This window comes from Arachis stenosperma, chromosome 3 (assembly GCF_014773155.1).
Source record: "Arachis stenosperma cultivar V10309 chromosome 3, arast.V10309.gnm1.PFL2, whole genome shotgun sequence".
NCBI lineage: Eukaryota > Viridiplantae > Streptophyta > Magnoliopsida > Fabales > Fabaceae > Arachis > Arachis stenosperma.
In genome coordinates this window covers 143,411,544-143,425,240 of record NC_080379.1, presented here as the reverse complement: position 1 = coordinate 143,425,240, position 13,697 = coordinate 143,411,544, and positions in this window count along the sequence as shown.

The window sequence follows — 13,697 nt, the reverse complement described above, 5'->3', positions numbered from 1 at the left end:
TGAGATGAGCATCATCACTTGCGACATTAGCTAAGAGCTACTGCGTCTTCTTCCTCTGAGCTCATGAGTTTCGTTTCCCAAGAAGAAGAAAACGTCAGATAGTCTCTGCATTAATTCACTCTCTCTCTCTCTTTCGAAAATCGAAATGCCAAAAGATGAAAAGGTGGAGGAAGAAGTTGATATTGCTGATCGAAGCTGTTTCCGAAGATGGCTCCTGAATTTTCAACAACTTTAAAAGCTCCATTATTACATTACACTAAAATACACCTTCTTACATATATACTTAGAAAAGAAGAGAAGAGAAGAGAAAGAAAACCATGATGTCTCGTCTCTTTCTCTTCTTTCCATGTTTAGTTTTGCATCATCATGCATCGACCTCTTGAGTCAGTGATCTTAGATGCATCTTCTGCTACATCTATGTCATTGATAGAATCCATTGCTTCTTCTTCTTCTTCTTCTCGTTAACCGTTCCAGCACATCTGATCTATCTCTCATCTCTTTCTTTAATTTCTTTCATTCATAACTCATCAATTTCCTTAATAGATATGCCTCTGCAGCAACTAGGGCATCATCAATTAAATTAATACTCCTCACTGCCATTTTCGCTGCACAACAAGCTACAATAATAAATCCAGTACTACATTAACTTTAAACTAAACAAGTGACCTCACATCATATTTATTTAATTATATCTCTATGGATATTGGATATCATAACAACAATAATAATAATAATGTAGTTAATAAAGGATATATGAATGAAGAAGCGTATTAATATTACTAGCTAGCTAGCTAGTTGGTGCTTTACGGGGTGGGTATCTGTTTAATTTACCTGAAGTACATTGCATTCAGATTGATGAAAATGATGCCTTTTTTCTTTGGCAGTTGAATGTATGTAAGCAGGTTCCCTTCAAATCACTATAGTTTTCACGATGCAGAAGAGCCTGAAAAACGGGTTAAAAAGCTAAACAAGCAAATAAAGGTGAAAGGACTTGGAAGTCAGCAGGTATATAGAAGCTATTAGCTATATAGCTAGTGGTAGAAAAGGAAGATAGATTAGAAAAAGAAAGAATTTCACATCTGATGTATGTATATATGTTAGGATACTGTTGATGGCTTCAGTGGCTTTCTTGTCCACGTGAAATAAGCTAAACATTCCTCGGGGCCCGGAGACAAAGCTACTACTCCTATTTCACATTTTTATATATCTATCTTAATCATGAATTAACATACATAGATATATAGCAGACAAACAACACACATTTTAAGCATATACTTGATTACTTGTCTCTCTTTCAGTTTGGGTTTATATCTAAATCTAATAAGCTCGACTAATAAAACCATCATGTATGTTAAGCTGTACTTTCTCAATTGCTTGAAAATTGAGGGCAAAAGCTAATGAAGAAGATGAAATTAAACCATGCTAAAAATCCATTAATTAAGAAGGACAAGAAAAGAAAAGCATGCTCCAGGAACCTTACAATAATAATTCACTGCTGCAATCTTGAAGCATAACTTACAGAAGCAGTAGTGATAGATATCTATCATCATTATTAGAACAATAATGGAAAATAAAGTCTGAGCTACCTTTCAACTTGTTCTGCCTTGATGTGCATTGTTTTGGCTCACTTGCCAGTTCATTTTATTTTCCGTTATAATTAATTTGGAAAACTTGGAGGTTGCAAAAGAAGAACTTAACATTAAAAAGAAAGTGGAAGCAAGCAGAAGCAGAAGCATATAGCAAAGGTTGGATGGGGGGAATGAAGCCTGGTCCGAGATTATTAGTCACTTTGACTAATCATCATCAAATCAAACAATTCATGAAGCTAATAAGACCTCTCGAGCCAGACAACATTCCTCTCAACCTTAACCTTTGCAGCAGAAGCAGCCACCACCTTCCTCATGAAGAAGAAGAAAAAGAAGAATATAATGATGGAGTTTAGTTAGTTTGAGAGGAATGAAGCCTGGTCCGAAGCCCAAACCAAATTGAAGCCTCGAGCCAGCCAACATTCCCCTCAACCACCAACTCATCCTCTCTAAACCCTAACCCACTCTTTGCTTCTTTATATATACACACATGTGTGAGTCAATGAATGAAAGAGAGAGAAATTAAAAAAAGCACTGACTCACACTAATAATGGTGCTTTTTAGTTACCACTCATGTTCCAAAATTAGGTTATGCAAAACGGTGTTTACTTTACACTAATAACTTACATCATCACGACATGTATATTATTATAAAATAAAATAAACAAACATACCACAAACATAACCAAAGCAAAGCGTTCCCTATTGCGTTGAAATATTATTTACCATATTCGTTCATCTACACCGACCTTAATTAAATCTATATATCCATGTCATCTTATTAACGGAAGAGAAATAAATTTAACACTACATTAACCTGTTTTTAGTTTTTTGCATGTGTGACTTGAATTATAAAAAACAAAATAAATTAAAGGATAAAATAAAGTCCACTATACTAGTACTGTCCAAGCATTATTTGTTTGTTTCCAGGTAATAAAGTCAGAAACACATTGGAAATTTATTATGTGGTGGTGGTTGTGGTGGTGGTACGGTGGAGCAACCGAGGCGTCACTGTGTAGGAGGAGGCGTTGCATGGAGATGAGAAGGAACAAGACAAAATGAGTATTCAAAAGCACACAGCATAGTGACATAGTACAGAGACATAGAAGCAAGTCTCAATGCAAGTCTTGGGTCTTTCATCATTGCCTTATTATTACTATTATTATTGTGATCCCCACTTTCAATCTACCCTCTAACTGTACCATGCCCTTTATTATTCGCATACTATATATTACTCTCTCTACCTACCTTCATATTTCTTCTGGGACACCACACCACCTATTAAACTATCCTCATGGCTGAATTAGATAATGTCATGCCAGCTCTTATTATACATACATACATACATACATACATAATAGTATAGATACCATGCATAGTAGCTTAATAAGTAGTATATATGGGGAAACTAATAATATTATATTATATATTCATTGAGATCATACAGCGGTTATGCCTGCAAGTTTTACTTGCTCCTCCTTAATTGGCCTATATACCCTAATTGATGATAGCCGTTATAGTATGATGAGAGAATTGGATCATATTATATAAATAGGAGTATCTTGGTTATGGATAACAAACCTGGACCTGGTGTAGTTGTTTCATGAACCTCCCTCCCATTTACATGTTACATTTTAATGCCTTCACTTGCTTTTATATACAATCACGGTGCTGCTGTACTGTACATACCTCCTGCATACAATTTCCTTTGTCTTTATACACAATTAGTTTAATTATATGCATGTCTTAATAATTCTGGATTTCTGGTCACACTGTCTAATTTAATTTTAATTTTTAAAATATTTTATATAATTGTTCAATTATATTTTTTTTTCTACAACATTTTCGTGAGAATGGTACCATTATTGGATATAGCTAGAAAATTTTATTAGAGCTTTATCATTAGTTATTTACAAGCTCACAAGAAAACTGTTACTACTGTAGTAAAGGGTGGATTATATAAAACATTTTACTCTAATAATACATGTAATTGATTGTATTATTAAAAGAATTTAATTCTACGGTATAAAATATTTTTACACAAATTTTAATTGTATATTTTTATATTTATTAAAAATAATTAATTTTAAAATTTATTATTTAAAAAGATTTAAATACATAATTTTGATAAAATGGCATAATAGGATTAAAAATAGTATTGTCAAATGTATCTCTCAGTCTCTCACAATACAAGAAAATATCTTTTTTATTTTCTTTTGTTAATTGATTTTATAAAATGTGATTTATATTATATAAGATTTTTTCACATTTTTATTTTCTCTTCTTAAATAAGACAAAAATTATATATAATAAAAAATAAAAATACTATTTATATATTAAAATCAACCACAAAAATTAGTCGATATATATTTGTATATATATATATATATAGTTTAATTTATTTTTAATATTTATTTTAATTTTTATAGTGACTAATTCTAGTATATATCTAAAATGATTGAAAAAATATTTTATAATAAAAAAATATTAGAAGACTTTTTATTTAAATAAAATAAAGAATGATCAATATTATCATATTTTTCTAAAATAATTTTTAAAACGTGAATTTCCTATTCCTATTAATAGATAAATCGTCCCAGAGTTGTGTGTATTAGATAATATATTAAACGCTATATTCTAGAATGATTTATACATAAAAGTATTTAAAAAAATACACATAAATCATTCTAGAGTTCTGAATCTCCCAAGTTGAACGTAACTCGTTCCAAGGTAAGAAGGGTTACACGTTTTTTACCTAAAACACAAGCTAGGGGGCAAGTATAGTTGGAGTTCGATCACTTTATCCTGGTAGTATAAGTGTCTTTACAGAGTTGCTAACCAAAATATTAAGAACCTAGTGGCCACTAGCATTACTGTAGTCTTGAATATTTTGGAGGTTCTCCATTTTCAGGCTCAGAGGATTTGACACCATTCTCTAGCCGCTTGCATCCAGGTCAGTTCGTTTCATGAACGAGGCTTATAATCACTAGTTCATATACTTTTTTTTCGTAAATTTAATGCTTATCATTATGAATCTTCTATATGTTGACTTAACAAGTGAACCCACGGGTAGGTTACGTATACCCTTTAGGATGACATTAATTCACTCAAAAGTGTTGGTTGTTATATGACTATATCAACGGCCGCCATCGCAATGTTGCGTCCACAACTCTAATTCAATTCTATTGCACCAATCAACTATTGTCGGGTCTTCCTACTTCAAGATATCTATATAATATTGATGCTCCTGTTCAGTCTTTGTATATGCTGTATTCACAAGAATCTTTTGTGCATTCTTAGATTTGAAGTTTAGCGCAAAATTAGCAGTTATGTGTCTTGCACATAATTCATGATGTGCGATCGATAGGAGCCACCCACTGTCTTCGACAACCAACGCAGCCTTGATTGCGTTGTGGCACTAAGAGATAACTAGAATGTTGAGTTGCAGAGTCACGTGCTGACGAAGGTGACTTAGGAAAAACTTTCACGAATCCGTGTTCTCGCCCTCGACTAACCCGAATGTCACTGGAAATAAAAATATTTTGAGTTTTCATCTTGTACAATCACCATTAGTAAAGTACTTTCATACTTGCCATATAAATGAGTACCATCAATAGATATCAGTGTCTTGCAATACTAGAAGGTCTTAACACACTATAAGAAAATCACTGGATGCCGTCGAATTTACCAAAAGTTTTTAGTAAATCCGTTGGTAACCTGCTTACCGTTGAATTTAGTGACGAAATACATCTGACGGTATAAACCTCATCAGTAATTGTTTACCGGCAGATTTTTTGTCCGCTAATAACTGCCAACGAATTTAGTAGCAGATATACTTTTAATTGGCAAAATTTTAGAGCTTGTTATCGTCAAATTTTTTTTCTCAATAAATCCGACGGTAAACTTAAATTTTTAATTTTTTTTAAAAAAATTATTTATAAATTCAATATATAATTTTAAATATTTAAATTTAATAATTTTTAAACTAACAAAATTCAAAGTAGAAGCCATCATTTTAGTGATGGCAGGAATCTACAGTAACAATCAAAATCTTAATTAATAAATCATATTGTTAAAAATTTTAATTCAAATTCACACATCACATATTCATCATATTCTACACATATCTAAATACAACACATTCTTAAAACAACAAAATATATCCAAATACTAAACATATTAATGACAACCTAAAATCATAATCTCATGATTTTTGTTTCTATACGGCTTCCATTATAATACATAATCAAAGAAGACAAAAATCAACTAGTTTTCAATACAAAGTGCTGATAAGGAGCGCAATTCTCTATGATAAATACAGTAGTTGAAAATTGGAACAAACTAAAACTTAGAACAAAAATTAGAACAAAACTGGAAATTAGAACAAAATTTTTTATCTTACCACTCTCATCTTATTGAAAGTAAATAACTCTTGAACATAGTTGTGTTTCTTTGAACTGATACTACTATGGTACCACTCTAATTATATTAGTTTCAGACTACAATAAGAAAAGAGATAATTGATTTCCAACAACAAAAAAATCATCATAACATCTCCAATAAAAAAATAAACTTATTGAATTAACTATCTTCTATTTGAACAATTAGGAATAGTAAGCAATACTACACATTTTTAATACTAAATAGAAGAAGGAATAATTTACAATTGACAAATGAGTTCAAAAAATTCATAGTATCTTGAACTTGAAAGTTGAAAAAAGTAATCCGTATACACACCTGAAATTTGCAATGGCGAAGACGACTCTCCTTCTGGACGACGATGAAGAGAGACGAAAAAGACGGTGATAAAGACGGCGACGTTGACGCGACAAAGATGGCGAGGAGAGTGGGACAGAGAGGGGATAGAAGGGTAACGGATGGGGATGGTGGACGGCGATGAGAGAAGAGGTGGGCTGGAGAGAATTACTACCTTAGGGTTTCATTAGATGAAACTGGGAAGAACGAAAGAAGAGAGGGAGTGACGGCTAGGGTTAGGTGAATCACATGTATATATACGGAGGGTCAATTTTACTGGTAGATTTACCATCGAAAAATTTGCCGGTAACGCATAGCCTGTGACCAAAACAAAGCATTTCATTTAATTACTTTACCGTTGGATTTTTTTACCGTAAATTCGACGGTAATGATCGCACTAATTTTTTTCCCTCCAATTTACTACAAGAAAAATATTGAGTATCGTTGGATTTACCATTAGATTTAGCAGCGGAATAAATCAGACGGTATAAACCTTGCCGATAATTGTTTATCGTCAGATTTTTCGTCCGTGGCTAATTACCGGCGGATATAACCTTTAATTGCAAAATTCTAGAGCTTGTTACTATCGGATTTATCCCCTGATAAATCCAACGGTAATATACTATTTATTACTAATAACTAAATTAATAGTTACCGTCGAATTTAACCGTTGTAAATCCGACAGTAAACTTAAATTTTAATTTTTTTTAAAAATTATTTAAAAATTTAATATATAATTTTAAATATTTAATTCTAATAATTTCTAAAATAATAATTTAATATTTTTTAGTTGAAAATTCACAAACAAATTTATTTAAATATCAAACTTTATTATTAAAAAAATTTAATTAAACAGAAAAATCATATTTAAAATGCATAAAACCCTCAATTAAAAAAATTGAACAATATTAAATTAGAAATCAACTATTAGAGATTAGGCTATACTAATACTACCACGTTATATAAAGAATCAACTATAACGAACTATTTATGATATTAATAATTAACTAATTTATCATTCACCATATCAATCATACATTATCATATATTAAGCCAATACAATAGCGAAATCAAACACCAATTTATAACCAATAAATATTTCATTGTCAACTATTATTAATATTAATCATCAACTATTATTAATATTTATCATCTGAGACAATTCTAAACATTATAAAATAAATAAATTTTTTAGTTATCCAAGGTTCAGTCCTAGTTCTTCAATTAATAAGTTTGATGAAACTTGACCTGTCAAGTTATTATTTTGTAGAAATCTACAACAACCAAAGAGAGTCCAATAAAAAATTTAAAACAAAAAATCTACACCATCACTATTAACGTTTAGTCATAAGTTCACAAACCATACACGAACTAAAACCAAGCAAACACCAAAAGCACCCAAACCATAAAAACTTTATAGATCTATTCACCAAATCTAAAATCTATATCATCAACCAAATACAACCATATACAAAATCAATCAACCAGCCACATTAAACACTAATTGACATTCAACCATTATTAATCCAGAAACATAACTTAAATCAATAATTAATTCAAAAAATAAATAATTTAAGATTAACTCTGACAATTAACAATAATTAGCTAATTAGTTCAGAAAATAATTCACTCAGATGATAATAAACTTAGAAAATTAATAATAATAAATAATAAGTCAATAATTAACTTAGAAAATAAATAAATTAATATTAACTCAGATAATTAATAATAATAAACTAATTAAGAACAGAAATTAGAACAATAAAGTTGGAGACCTTACATTTGCAGAACAATAAACAGAAATAAAAACAATAAACAAAAATTAGAATAATAAATACAAAATTATCAAAACAAAATTCAAAATCAAAATCATAAACAAAATTTCAAACATAGAGTAATCAAAACAGAATTAAAAAAAATCCTAAATCTAAATTAATACATGAACTAAATCTGAAAAAAAGTTAAATCTCTAATAAAAATATCCTAATTACAAACTTTCTAATACATAACAAATTAAAATTAGATAAATTAGGATTTATAATTTTTTTAAAAATAAATTTAAAAAAATAGTAGGAATAAGGAGAATGACAACATACCTAGAGGGAGAGGAAGGAGCTAGCTCTAGCGACACAAGGAGCAACGGTGACAACGATAAAAGCAGTGGTGGTGGCAGCAGTGGCAGAACAACAAAAATGGTGGTGATAGAGCGACCAACACAACAAAAGGAGTCCACAGATTTTGATGAGACCAAATTCTGTAATACTTTCACGGAAAATGTATTTGCCATGACCAATGATAGAATTGACGCACAGATGACATGATAATCGAGCTGCTTGTGATCGGTGGATATCTATGTTGCAAAACATGTGTGCGCCCCATTGTAATTTCTAACTTCCCAGTAGCTTTTTCTCTACCACATAGTCACACGTATCAGCCAATTACATTCATTCCCAAACTGTATACATTTTTTATGATACTTCAATTGATTGAATTCAAACACTTTATACTCAACACCCAAACGAATATTGTAACTTTTTACTGTCAACCCAGCTTTCTCTTTGCTTTCGAGCTGCTAGCTAATTTGAAATTCGTCTATGCCAAGCATACCAGGCACGTCTCCATGAATAGTAAGGAGTTGTTGATCTGGAAATGCTGATTGATTCATTGCCTCAAGATCTAAATTAGAGAAGTGTAAAAGGTACTATTGCGTCTGGGAGCTTGATTGAGCTTGTGATCTTCTGATACGTGTTGTGCCTTCCTCATTGTCAGTATTATCACCAACAATTGGTGGTTTCGAATCCAACCCATCATCACCTATAGCCTCGGCTAGTGGATCCCTATCTTTGACCTCCGTGAATTTTGGTGCACCATCCAATATAGGTGCTGCTCTCATTGCAGCTGCAAGTTCTCCAAAAGTATGCACATCACACAAGTCATCTGCATTATCTGTTTGAACGAACAAATCTGCTGTAAATGATGGAGACAAAACATGGGTAGTAACCTCGTGACTAGTTGGAATGGCACTAGAACTTTCTTTTATCATGCCAATTGGCAGATTCAGAGCAGATCCACCAGAGCTACTTTCTGTATCAACCATTCTCGCAAATAACTCCATAGTATCCAAATATGTAAATCTAGCTTAACTATGAAATATAACTCGCATGCCGTCATCGTCTAGTATCTCATTTTTTTTCAAAATTAACATAACCTTGCCTGAGTGAGATAGAAATCCAAAAAAAAAAATACTTACTTTACATGTTTCTTGCTACACTTTCTTAACTTCTGTAATATAATATTTGTAAATCCATCAAACTCGTTGATGGATTAATAAACAATCCAATTTGCCTTTTACTAGAGAATATAACACCCTCACTTGTATTTTCATCAATTTTTTTCGGTGATAAAGTAGCAAAAATACAGTCTCATCTCTTCTACAACTCTCAATTCATGTATGGCTCGTTAATACATCATACTCATTTATTTATAGGCTCATTGTCTTCATAAATCATCACAGTGTCTTGAAAGTTAGCCTCCAACACGTAAATCGTACTAGATTGTTATGAGTTGTTAAATATACATAAACTGTCCTACCCCTTGTGTTTTAGGTAAAAAATGTGTAACCCTTCTTATCTTGGGACGAAATACGTTTAATTTGGAAAACTCGGGACCCTGGAACAATTTATGTACATTTTTTGAAGACTTTCATGCATAAATCATCGTATCATGTAGCGCTTAATATATTATCTAATACACACCGTTTTTGGACGATTTATATATTAATAAGAACTGGAAATTCACATTTTAAAAATTAATTTAAAAAAATCTCATAATATTGACTTCTCTTTATTTTATTTAAATAAAAAAAGCCTTATGAAAATTCAAGTCTTATGAAACAAAAATATTATATATACACTAAAACTATTCATTATATATTTATATATAAATATATATTATTTAATTATTTTTAATTAATATTTTATATTTAATATATTTTAATTTATTTTTAATATCCCAAAAAACATTATAAAATGATGATGCATGTAATTTAGTGGATAAAAGGGGAATACGGAGTGGGCGGGAACAGTGTGTAGCGTGAAACACGTCATGGCAAAGACGGCGAATGGGGAATGGGGAATGGATGAATGAGAGCCGTTGATTGCGTGCATCCATCGGCCAGGAATGATGTCGGTGTCAGCGGGAGCGTAGGATGGGGAGACTAGCCAGCCCACCCGCCCGCCCGAATAACGAGGGCTTCTCACTTGGATCTTTGCATCTTCAAATTACTACTTACTTTCTCTTCGCATTAATTCCCATACCACCATTTCTATCATCTATAACGACACTCCAATACTAGACCCACTATTTTTTTGTTGTAAGGTTGAATTAGTTTTTGATATCCATTCGACTGTAATGCAGTGAAGAGTGAATGGATGGCCACGTGATTCCAATAAATGCTGGTTGGTACGACTGTGGTGTGGGACCCTTCCGAAGGGGACAAGAGCACGTGGTGTGACGGGGACCACACTTGGAGGGTCACCAGATATGCTTGCTTCCTCATCATGTGGGCCCCACTCCCATTCTCAATTATGGGCTCATCATAATGCTCATCACTCCCCATTCCTCACTCCTAACAATCTCATTTTCTTTTGATTTCGACACACCACCAGATCCTATTTCTGTTAGTTAAGTATATTTAAATAGAAACATTGGTAGTACTACTGCAAATTAAAAAAGAGAAGAGAAAATGGCAAGTGTGGAGTACTATAGCATGTATGCATTAAGATACATAATGGGCAAAGGAAACGGTGTTGGTTCATTTGAAAAAGCTGAGGCAGTGTCTCCACTCTAAACTCTCAAATGTCGAGGCAAGCAAAGCTCAACAGGAAAGCTATGTCCCAATGTTTTTGACTTATCGGCGCAGACCATTTATTATTACCATCTACATACAATACATACATACATGCATGCATGCATGGAATCCAAAGATATACTATACTACTACTTATTTTGTGTTGTTCAAATTAAATTTAAAGGACAAGTAGTTAATTGCCTTATTGCATGCTCATCACGGACGTTAATGTCTACGTGTGGGTGTACAAAACAAATTAAAGGCCAATCACAGAATCACTGCAATCCCATTTTCATCATCTTGAAGCAAGGAATCACACAAGTATGAAAAGAACAGTAATTATAAAATAAAATAAAACAAAGATGTACTAGGTGGTCTTGTTCGTAGCAATAGCAGGGGGCGAGCAGTGAATTGTTTGTGTGTGTGTGTGTGTGATTTCTCTGAGCACACTGTCATATAAGGCACATTAATGGTTCTCTCCATAGTGTTGTTGGTCAAACCATAAAGAGATGAACTACTTACTACTGGAATTTCGTATTCAAGAAAATCAATTAAACAATGCAGCCGTACAGTACTCTCTCTCTCTCTCTTCAATTGTTGCAAAGGCAGTAGACATAAAAGAAAGTTAAAACATGTATATATCCATGCACCAATTAACAACATTCAAATAGATAGAGATATATATGGCATCACCACCTAATGGCTAGAGTGAGAATTAATAATACATAGGCTCATATAATTGCATTCATTCAGTTCAATTATTATGTTTTATTAGATCACCTCCGATCCGATCGGATCCTGGGCTATGTGCTCAGTGCTGCCTAAACCTTTCTTCGACGAACAAGCTAATCTAATTGGTTTGTTTGCTTGTACTAGTGTTATTAATTTAAACATAACAGACATTTTTCAGGAAATATTATTATTGAGACAGTTTTCAAAATTTAAATACGCCCCTGTTAATCCATAAATAACTTCTCTATCTGCTGCTGCTAGCTAGCTTCTCATCTATCTCATCAGTCCCATGCATTTTTCAAAATCACATCTGGAATGCAAACAGAACTTCTGACATTATATATAATTAAGTTGCCCGTATATACAATACATCCAACACATAAACAGAACCAACTTTCCTCCCCAATTATATGTGCCATTAAATTAAACCACCCTAGCTAGGTACTAATAGTCAATGATTAATTCCAAGTTAATCTCAAATCTAGCATATACTTGGGGTGCATCACGGCAACATTGTCAATAATCTTTTGATCCTGCAAACCCAAACTTGAGGCAGTTAGATTTATACAAGAATGTAAGTAGTCAATGATAAATTTTGACAAGATTTTTCATTTTACTATTATACTGTACAGTCATATTTAATTGCCAACATTTCAACCGTCGAATTTCTACGGATTTCTAGAATGTAAGTGCTACGTAATATTTTTATTTTTTATTTTTGCCTTTATAAATTACATCAGAAGTTCAGAACACACTCACACACACTACATAGGTAATAGGTTCTTTTCTCCACCGGTAGTATTTGAACCTGGATGTGATTGTTTTGAAGCAAGCCTCCAACCACAAGTGCTAGGTAACATTTAGCCCAAGACTGAGTACCCCAAAAATTTATCAATAGTCAAACAACTTTATTCAGGCCCACAGGCTGGTTTATGGACCCTACCCACTGATGCACACCCTATAGTTTACGAATAACTCTATTATCCATATGGGCTTAAATCCCTCTAAATTACCAGAAACAAAAAAAAAATCTATTATCCATATCACTAGTCCCAACCAATAATAATTAAAAAATAAAAATAATACTAAAAACCTAACCTTTTTTAGTTAATATTAATCAAATTCTATTTATTCTTTAGAGTTTAAATTATAAATTTTTAATTTTAATTCTAACTTCTAAATCCTCCAAAAAAAAAATAAAAACTTTTAGAATTAACTAGTGCATAACAGGTCAGCCATTTTTTATTTTTTTTATAAAATTAATTTTATTCTTTTAATATATTATTCACCCATTATTTGTTAATTAAGTGTTTTTTCATCATTTTAATATCATCGTGACCTTATTTATATTATTATTTTTTTGAAAATAAATCACTAAGTATGTATGTCAACATCATTTATATTTGATAATTTTATACTAAAATTAATTTTAATCAAATAAATATTAGTTGAATAATATTAGTTAAAATTACTTTTAGATAGATAATTAATTAATTACTAAAAAAATATAATATTAAATTATAATATTATTTTTTTAAGTGTATTTAATCTTTTTTTTACTTTTTTTAGTATATTTTTTATATAATATTTTTTATAATACTCTATTTTACTATGCTATAATTTTTATTATTATAATATAAATTAATATTTATTTATTAAATTAAAAATAACATAAAAATTAATAACTACTTTTCTGCATTTCTAGCATTCATTCCTAGAGAGAAGAAAAAGGAGGACTTCCGCACTACTTTTCTGCATTTCTAGCATTCATTCCT